The sequence below is a fragment of the Callorhinus ursinus genome, unplaced genomic scaffold, assembly GCF_003265705.2.
Source record: "Callorhinus ursinus isolate GAN/ISIS: 27379988/994484 unplaced genomic scaffold, GSC_fseal_2.0 scaffold3, whole genome shotgun sequence".
Classification (NCBI taxonomy): Eukaryota; Metazoa; Chordata; class Mammalia; order Carnivora; family Otariidae; genus Callorhinus; species Callorhinus ursinus.
Genome location: NW_027397065.1, coordinates 1,375,583 through 1,386,274, shown reverse-complemented (window position 1 = coordinate 1,386,274; position 10,692 = coordinate 1,375,583).

Here is a 10,692-nt window from a genome sequence, read left to right as displayed (position 1 = left end):
GTGGGGGAATGGGTTAGCCTGGTGATGGGTATTAAAGAGGGCACGTATTAAATGGAGCACTGGGTGTTATATGCAAACAATGAATCATGAAACACTACATCAAAAACTAATGATGTAATGTATGGTGATTAACATAACAATAAAATAAAATTTAAAAAATAAAAAAATAAAAATTCTGAGTCTAGGGACTTTCTTTTCTGCAAAAAAATCCAATTTGTTTTCTTACTAATGCCAGCTAACATACACCAAAAATGTTGTTGACTCACCTTGTACTTCTACCACAGACATATCACAAGCAGGCTTTTCCCTGAATATACTCGCAACACACTTGCATGACCAGTGACCAAAATGGAACACATTCTGTTGCTTATGCTATATGTCCTACATCCTTGTTCACTGATTTTCATATTAACTACAGAGAGCAATTTGGCAACAGGCCCAGGTTATATCTGCCTAAAGAGTTCTCTGCTCCCTTATAAAATTCTGACATTCAATAAACTAGAGTAATAGCACTGCTTATGAAACACCAAGTGATATTCTAAAAAAAACATCTACCTTTCATACCCTCCAAGTCTTTCTTGTTAAAGGAAACACATCTGGCAAATTATCACACTATGTGCACAATTGTGACCTCATTTATTTCCAAACCAAAGTAAGATAATTGACCTATTCTTGGAGGAATAAGGGACAATCTTGGGATTAAATGTTTGCCTATTACTTTGGAAAACGGGCTTATAAGCTAGCATTGATTGTGCTGAACAGTCAGTTAAGATAGGCAGAAAAGACCTTCCCAATTCCCCTCCAAACACCCTTGAGGGAGACATGCAAGGTCACAAGGAAGTCCTTAAACGGATAAAGACATTGAGAAATTCCCTTCCAGTTCATCAAGGAGTCCAGGACACAGAATGAAAAAGATTAGCCTTTGGGGAAAATTCTCAAAGAGGTGGAACAAACTTGTAGATTCTGATTAAATAGCAGAAAGAAATCAACTTCTCCACTTGTCTTGTAGAAAACACTGCAGACCAATGTACCAATACAGCCATCTCATTCTGTGTTATGACTCTAATCGATGAAGTCTTTTCTTTCACAAAGGCATCTTGCAACTTTATGTAGTCTTTGGACCCCCTTCAATACATTTTCCACACTGCTAGCAGAGGGGTCATTCTAAAATGCAAACCTGATCACATCACAAGCTTAAAATCCTTCCATAGACTTCATGCAAGACACAAACACCTTAGCATGGCCATACAAAGCTCCCCCACCACTCCCATCCTACACCATCTCTTTCTACTCCCCAATTCTTACCCATGCTGTTATCAGAATGATTTGAATTTCCCAGAATTCTCCACGTGCTCTCATGCCACCATGGCTTTTCCCATGATGTTCCTTCTCCCCGGACTATTGCCCCTGCTAATTGCTTGGATAAACCTCCTGGATAAGCTTATTCCTTATTCAATCCTCCAGGACAAGCTCAGTCTTCTCCAGAAAGCCTTTCTTAGATGCACAAATCTGCACTAGGCTGCCCTTCCCGCTGTTCCTGAGCATTGGTTCATACTTGTATTAAAGACCTTATCATACCATATAGTAATCATCTACTTATGGAAAATGAAATTACACAGAACTTTTTTCACATAGAATTATATAAAAGAAAATGCTATCTAAAAGTATATAGAAATATTAAAAAGTATAAAACATAAAGCAAAAGACTGGAAAGCCCTTTTCTTTCTCCAATAGCCCATGAGTCTTTTTTCCCTGCAGTCTATTGCAAGACCTTTGGGGATACCCTTTGGTTGATCAGATTCACAAAACAGAGAGCAAGATGGCTGTCTAGCACCCCAATCCCACCTCAAGGTCATGAACTAAAAGGTACTTGCATCACCATTACTCACATCCCACTGACCACACCGAGCTGCAAAAGAAGGGAGAAATATAGTCTTCAGTTATACGACCACAGGCCGAGCTAAATTCAGGGGTTCTCATTCTAAAAAAAGAAAATAAAGACAAAAAAAAAGATGAAGCTAAAGAACAAAAAGAAGGGGAGGAGGAGGGAGAGGAGGAAAAAACAGATACTGGAGGACATCTTGTCCGTAACTTAAAGAGTGAGAAAACCTAATGGAGCAAATGCAGAAGTTTACCAGCATAGAATTCCAGAAATATTTTGAACAAAGTTTACCATCACCTACTACAGGAAGAAGTGACTGGAGAATTCATGGAGAAATGAAGGGAGAAAATAGAATTAGAACTTGACTATGTTGAATATACTCCTATTTTATAGGAACCGATAACTTATCTCTCAAATTTAAAACATGAGCTTTAGACATAACAGTCTCTGAACTTTTTAACCTCTGGGCTATAATTTAGTAGATATGTATCTACTCTGCTTGTGAAACTTTTCTCTTGGCAGACAGAAGAAGAGCTCAGCATATACAAAGTAGTTTCCTGAGGTTTAACATAGTAAAAGTAAGGATTGCAACAAAACTACAGAGCTGCCAAAACTTAGGGAATTCACTAATTTCCCCAATGGCTTCTGTACTTGCTCAGTTTCTGAACAGCATGATCCTGAAGGAAACAACTCATTACTTAAAAATAAACCTTGGGTATCACATAAAAATACATTTTGCAACAACTAACCTAAACTTTGATTTCTGAAGCATTTGTTTTTTTCTCTTGCTGTTAAATATCATATTCATGTCAAAAAGCATTTCTTCTGTATTCTCTGCACTGTTCACTGACATGGCTCCAAATTGGGCACAGTCACTACCCTCTAGGAATTAGAGGCAGGTCATTACTAGGGACTGCACTCAACTCGCTTTTAAGAATCATAGAAAAGACAAAGAACAGGAGAAAGGCTCCTACAGCAGAAATCAACTTTAAGATCTACTAGGAGACTGATCTCCTGGTTGTAAGCCCTGTGTTAAGTTGTTGAGGTAAAAATAATACATACGTAAAAATTTAAAAATAAATGGCCCTGACAAGATGAGAAAGAAAGTTAGCCATTTATTGGGGAACACAACGACTTATTGAAAAAATAAAATAAAATAAAAAAAAACAAGAGAGACAGAGGCAGAGAGAAAAAGACACAGGCATCTTTGTGAGAAGCTTAGATACCCGAAAACAGCAGGGCAGCCTTGAGAGCAGTGGCATAATCTTGCTCTGTTGACCAATAAACAATCTTGGTGGTAGCTTTACAAAGTAATTTATAATTTTGTTTCTAGCAATATGATGTAACTAAATATCCACAGAAACTTCCTGCTTTAGAAAACACACAGACACACACACACACACACGCACACACACCCCTTTTAAATGCATATCTGATTTCACACACTTGCAAGGGAAATCTCTAGGGGCCGAAAGTGAAGGAGAAAGTAAAAAACAGAGTGGTAATCCCTGGAATGCCTCAGGAAGCCAAAGGGCTTAAGTTCTGACAACCACGTGGGGAACAGGAGGCATACAGAATTAAGACCTTCACATAAAGTTAGAATCTTTAAAGATCTACACCTACACTGCAAGAATGCTTTAGAAAAAATTCTTCTGGGGTGCCTTGGGTGGCTCAGTTGGTTAAGTGTCTGCCTTCTGCTCAGGTAATGATCTCAGGGTTCTGGGATCAAGTCCCCTTATTGGGCTCCCTGCTCAGGAGGAGTCTGCTTCTCCCTCTTCGTTGCCTCTCCCATTTGTGCTCTCTCTCTCTCAAATAAATAAATAAATCTTTGAAAAAAAAAAAAAGAGAAGAAAAATTCTTCTACTAGCTAGGGAAATGACAAGCAAGCTTGTCTACTTGGGCCTAGGATCTGGGTGAGTGAAACTGAAAATGCGTAACCATAAGTAGGCATGCCACACTTGGATTTGGGGTTCAAATTTATGCTTCCTGCTGGGTCCAGAATCCCCCAGGTAAGAAACAACATAGACCCAAGGATAACGATACCCTTGAGGTAGCTGGCTAGAAACCGACACAGAACCACTCCTGAGAGACATACTTTCAACACAGACCAGAAAAAAAGTCTGTAAGTGAAGCCCTGCTTAAAATTTATTACAATCCAAAATTACAATACACTCAAGAAACAATTCAGAATGAACCAGAGAAGCAGATGTAAGAAATGACCCTACTAAACATTAAGAACTCTAGATCACAGAACTACAGAAACAGTGTGCTTTTAGAGGAATCGAGATATACAAGAAAAATTAAAATCAAGAAAAATGTACAAAACAATATCTAAAAGGAATAGGTAGATTTAAAAAAAATTAAAACTTGCAGAATTTAAAAATAAAGGCATTGAAATCAAAAGCCGAACTTTTGGTTCAAACTATATCCAGAAAAAGAATTAGTGTACTAAAATTAGATGTGAGGGCTTAATCCCAAATGCAACACAGAGGGATAAAGAGATATGAAATATGAAAGAGAGGTTAAGAATCATGAAGGGAAGAGTGAAAAGTTCCAACATAACCAACAGTCACATCAGAAGAGAATCAGTGGAAAGAGGGCAAGTGAAATAACATCTGAAAATTTTCAGAATTCATAAAAGATACGATCCTTAGATATAGCAAGTATAACAGAGTTTAAAACACTGATAAATAAAATGTCCCTGTGTAGATTTATTACAGGGAAAGTGTAGAGCACCAAAGACAGAGAGATCTTAAAGCAGAGAGAAAAATGGATTATCTGCCAAAAAGAAAGAAAGAAAGAAACTAACAGCATTCTCAATTAATTAACAGCCTGAAGACAACGGAATAATTTTCAAAGCACTTCAGTTTGTAGTGAACCTTTACTTGCTCTAATAGGGGTAAACTTTCTGAAATGTCTGGAAAAATGTCTTCACATTATCTCTGACTCTCAAATAATGGATTATCTGGGCATAAAATTATGGGGTTGATAGTTGCTTTCTTTCAGGACTCTGAGTCTAGAAAAAAAGACTGAATTAGATACAGGAAAAAACTTAGTGAACATGTGGTAAATTTAAACAAATCCCCAACAATGCAAAATAACAATAACTAACAACTTATGTGGGTAATTGTGATGCTTAAATTTATGTGTCAGCTTGGCTGAGCCATGGTATCCAGGTCAAACTTCACAGACGTATTTTGGTACTTTGGGGTACTTTTCAGAAGGGATTAGTATTTAAATCAGTAGACTCTGAGTAAATAAAGTGCCCTCCACAATGTGAGTAGGACTCACCCAATCAGTTGAAGGCCTTAGAGAAAAAAACAGACCTCTTCCAAAGAACAGAGAATTCTGCCAAAAGACCACCATCAGATTCAATGTATATATGTGAGGATATATTCATTTATATATGTATGTATACATACACACACACACACGCACACACACACACACACACACACACACACACACACCCTGTTGGCTCCATTTCTCTGGAGAACCCTAATACTGTAATAAGTAAGACAAAAACTAGGTAACACCACTCTAGTAAAAAATAACTTACAATAATGAGGGGCTAGGTTGGAGGTAAATTGTTGTACAGTTGGTACAACATTCATGAGGAGTGTAGATATAGTGAGCAAATTTTTATTTTATGGCATGAATGCATGTTAGATTTTTTAATGTAACCATTAAAAAGAATAGGACTAGAATGTGTTAACTTCTAAACTAGTAGAGGTAGTTTAGAAGCCTGGAGGTAATCAAGAAAAATGGATCAATATAAAGGATAACTGGAAGATAAAAAACAGAAAAGGCAGGAAGAAGAGCAAACCTGGCAAAAATCAATAAATCTATCAGCAGTAAGTGTACTAAACTTGCCAATTATAAAGGATTCCTAGATTGGATAAAAAGAGCAAAATTGTTCTTTATACTCTTTAGAATAGATACACATAAAACATAAGAACAAAGAATGTTGAAATTAAGGGATAAAGAAAAATATATGGGGCAAATACATATCAAAAGAAAACAGGTATAGCTATAATAATATTGAACTAATTGGAGTTTGAGCCAAAAAAATAATTGTTTAGGATAAAGATGGTTCTTACATTATGACAAAAGGAACAGTGCACCAGGGATATGAAACGATTTTAAGCATACACGCACAGTGACGTAGTCTCAGACTATATAAAGCAGTGAGACTCATACAGATGTCATATCCACACAGCTAATAATAGGGTTTGAGGGGCGCCTGGGTGGCTCAGTTGGCTGAGCGACTGCCTTCGGCTCAGGTCATGATCCTGGAGTCCCAGGATCGAGTCCCGCATCGGGCTCCCTCCTCAGCAGGGCGTCTGCTTCTCCCTCTGACCCTCCCCCCTCTCATGTGCTCTCTCTTTCTCTCTCTCTCTCTCATTCTTCTCTTTCAAATAAATAAATAATCTTTTCAAAAAATAATAATAGGGTTTGAAACATTCTAGCATTGAGACTCTTCAGAGAAAGCAGTTAGTTTAACCACAAGAAGACTGAATACAAATGTGCAGAACCAAAGAGTTGAACATGAGAACCACGCAGCTCCATCTGTATTGGCCCAAGACCCACAGCAAGGCAATCTTCCACTGACTCTGTGCAAAAGCAAACTTTCCTTTTTATTAGCGTTCCGAGGCAGGAGTAAGAAACTTGGAACACAAAGCTCCCCCATCTCCCCGGTCTCACACTTCCTCCCTGGCAACCAGTCAGACACAAAGGTGGGTCCTACATTCCTTCAGCAGCAGTCTCGAGATAGTCCCAGGAGGCACCTAACTCATTTATGGGATGTGGTCTCCACTCAGGGAGACTGCTTCAGTACTTCTTTTGTTTTTTTTTTTAATTTTTGTTTTAATTCAAGTTAGTCAACATACAGTTTTATATTAGTTTCAGGTGTATGATACAGTGATTCAACAATTTCACACATCACCCTGTGTTCATCACAAGTGCCCTCCTTAAACCCCATCCCCTATTTACCCATCCAACCCCCACCCACCTCCCCTCTGGTAACCATCAGTTTGTTCTCTAGAGTTAAGAGTCTGTTGTTTGGTTTGTCTCTCTCTTTCTCTTTTTCTTCCCCCTTTGTGATGAAAGAAATTGAAAATGACACAAAGAAATCGAACGACATTCCATGCTCATGAATTGGAAAAGCAAATATTGTTAAAATGTCTATACTACCCAAAGCAATTTACACATTCAATGCAATCCCTATCAAAATCTCAACATCAGAACTAGAACAAACAATCCTAAAATTTGTATGGAACCACAAAAGACCCCCAAATAGCCAAAGCAACCTTGAAAAAGCAAAGCAAAACTGGAGGCATCAAAATTCCGGACTTCAAGTTATGTTACAAAGCTGTAGTGATCAAGACAGTATGATACTGGCACAAAAACAGATAACATAGATCCATGGAACAGAACAGAAAGCCCAGATATAAACTCACAATTATATGGTCAATTAATCTTCAGCAAAGCAGGAAAGATTATCCAATGGAAAAAGAAAGTCTCTTCAACAAATGGTGTTTGGAAAACTGGACAACAACATGCAAAACAATGAAACTGGACCACTTTCTTACATCATACACAAAAATAAATTCAAAATGGATTAAAAACCTAAATGTGAGACCTGAAACCATCAAAATCCTAGAAAAGAACACAGGCAGTACTTCTCTGACATTGGCCGTAGCAACTTTTTTCTGGAGAGGTTCCCTGAGGCAAGGGAAACAAAAACAAAAATAAAGTATTAGGATTACATCAAAATAAAAAGCTTCTGCACAGCGAAGGAAACAATCAACAAAACTAAAAGCCACCTACAGATTGGGGGAAGATATTTGCAAATGGCATATCTGATAAAGGGTTACTATCCAAATTAAACAAAGAACTTATAAAACGCTCAGTACTTCTTAAGATAAAATATAATCAGAATGATTTGAGAAAGGACCAGATCCATTCCAAAGGAAGCTTCTTTGTTCCTTCCTTCAGTTAAGATTACACAACCTGATTTCAGGGGCAGAATATCATGGTGGCTAAAAGCCCAGGCCTGGCCATCAAGTGATCATGGGTTCAAATTCTAATGGCAACAAATAAGCTATACAGTAATAACTTTGGACTGAAACTTTATATGCCTCAGCTTCTACATTTTTCAAAAGTGAGGTAGTATTTATAAAACACTTAGGACAATTTTTTTCACAGAACAACCACAGAGAGCTATTTATGCAAAGATTGATTATGATGATGACAATGACAATGACAGTGACGATAATTTGACGAGTAGTCTCAGTCTCACTAACATACTCCCTTCCAGTTATTCAGATCCAGATGGAATTCTGTAGTTCTTCACAGGCTGAGGAATACACCCTCTATCAATACCGTCCTCCTTTACATACAACTAGGGTGAGCGTTTTAGACTAAGTGTGTTCCTTCTCCTGCTCCCAAGCTTTTTCTGTTCACCACTTGGCACTGCCCTCTCCCCGTGACTGAGGAAGGTCATATTATGGTAGTGGAAGTGGCCACTGTGCCCCTTTGCTGGCCAACAGCTTCTGCCTTGCAGAAACCAAGGAGCCCTGAGTCCTGTGCTGCCCCTTTGCCAATAGCAGTGCCTGACATTTCACTGCCTTCATCACCACATTGAGGTCATCCAGTAATAAGAAGAAAAGATCTTCCATTTTTCTCTCCTTAGCAGGAAGAACTAAGAAGAACAAGCTATCTTCGGGGCATGCTCCTAGTTCTGGTCAGCGTTTCCTGCTTCTATCTCTCATCAGCAGAGCAAAGTGAGCTCTTTTGAGTCACAACTGCACAGGCACCAACACTTGCTCTGATCCACAGCCTTCTGTGAAGGAAACATGGTCAATACAAGAAGATAGGGACGTACCATACAACCTGCAGATGCCTCTCAGGATCTCAACCCCTTGCCATTCCCACTCCCTGCTCCAAGAACAGCCCTCCAGTTGGGGTGGAGGGAATCCGTTTTCCCCGGGTACATGTACTCTGTTGCCAGGGGCAGTATGTCCAGCTTCCCCATGCCCTGAGTAGCCTCGAACTTATATTCCCTCTGAAGAGGCTCTGGCTGAGGGAAGCAAAGGAGAACAAAGACCAGCTCTACTGCTAAGAGAAAAGAGGAAAGAAAGAAAGTTCTTCTGTAGAATCACATAAAAATGCATTGAGAAAGAACCTTCATGGCGTAAGGAGGAAGAAGGATCTATCTTGGTGTGACCGCCTCAAGTCCATTTGTGGATTCTCAATAAACCTGAAAATTTTGAAGCTCCTGTTTCTTGCCTTTCTTCCCATGACTTTTGTTTGTGTGTCTGTCTTCTTCATTTATTATTCAAGACATTTATTTAGTTGACTGGAGAGCAAATCACACCAGAAACAAACTCAACTACAGGCAATTGATCGGCTTCCCATAAACACTACTCACTCTGGCTGCACAATTTATAGTACAGTCTGTAAGCACAAAAGCCAATTCAGTCTCAATCATTCTGATATTTCTTATTCCAGCCTTCAGTAAGATATGAGAACAAGAGAACCTGCTTTCATTTTTCTCCAGCTTGAAGTCCCATAAATCTATTCTATTCCCATCTATCTTGGGAGGTGTCCATTTCCGCCTGTGCATTTCTTTCTTTCACGTGGGCGTGGCCCGCGACTCAATCAACACGCCCGCTGGCTTCTGGGTGGTTGTTCTGACGCCCTGCAATGAGAATGTCCTCCCTGAAACTGCCCTGGCTTCTCAGGCTTTCACATGTAGACAAACAATGGCTTGATTTTTTGCCTGACTGGCTGCAGCTGCCCACTGTGGGGATACTGTGGGGCTAAGCGGATGGAAAGATGCAACAGGCAATTTTCGTGTAGCACTTTGCCTCTCAGACCAGAAAGCAAGGTTACCTGTTCGCAGCCCTAACAAGCTGGAACTGCTATTCAGCATCCTTCAAATCTCGAAGTGGCGAAGCCAGATGAAAGGGAAAAACAGCAAGAGCCGCAATCTTGAGCTTTCTGCCCTGCTCACTGCTGTTATCAATAGCAAAGCCTCTGAAGATACTCAGAAGAAAAGGCAAGAAACCAAGGACCAGGAAGAGCCTGCTCCGTGCTTCACGGCTCAAGCAGCAGTGTCTTCTCAAGGCAAACACAGAACTCCCGAGGTAAGCAGTCCACAAGGTTGATCGAAAAACACGGCCCCTCCCTACCTTCCCACACGTCTCCAACTTTCTGAGGTTTCTCCAGACCTTCTGAATCTAATTCTTTATTTTGTGACCAGCCAGACAGCAGGCAAGAGCCAGGGGGCTTTGGCCAATTACTCTGGCAGAAGAGCCTCGATTCAAGCAGCTAATGCCAAATACTGTATCCCTTCTGCTGGGCAATCCCCTCAGAACCCATCACCAAACCTCCAGTTGTACAAGTTGCGGAAATGGGGCAGTGCTGGAATGTGCTGGCTTACCCAGCAAGTGGTACAGAGAGCAGAGGAGCAGAAAGGACTTGAGAGGGTATCCCACCTGCTTTCTCCTCTGCCCAACAGGGATGGAAAAATGTGAGAGGGGAGCCTTAGAGTCTAATGTCCAATAAATATGAGATTTATCAGGGTGATAATAACCATACTTTTTAATTAAAGAAAAATAAGCTAGCTGATCAGCTTGAGGATAGCAAGGAACTGGATGAATCACTATTTTGATTACCATTTGTATAGCACTGTGTAGTTGATAACCTCATACGGTATCTCTTCTAACCCATGCAACACTTCTCCGGTTGTAACGATTATTATACACTCTTGAGGCACCAGAGCCCCAGCTAGAGCAAAGGCCCCA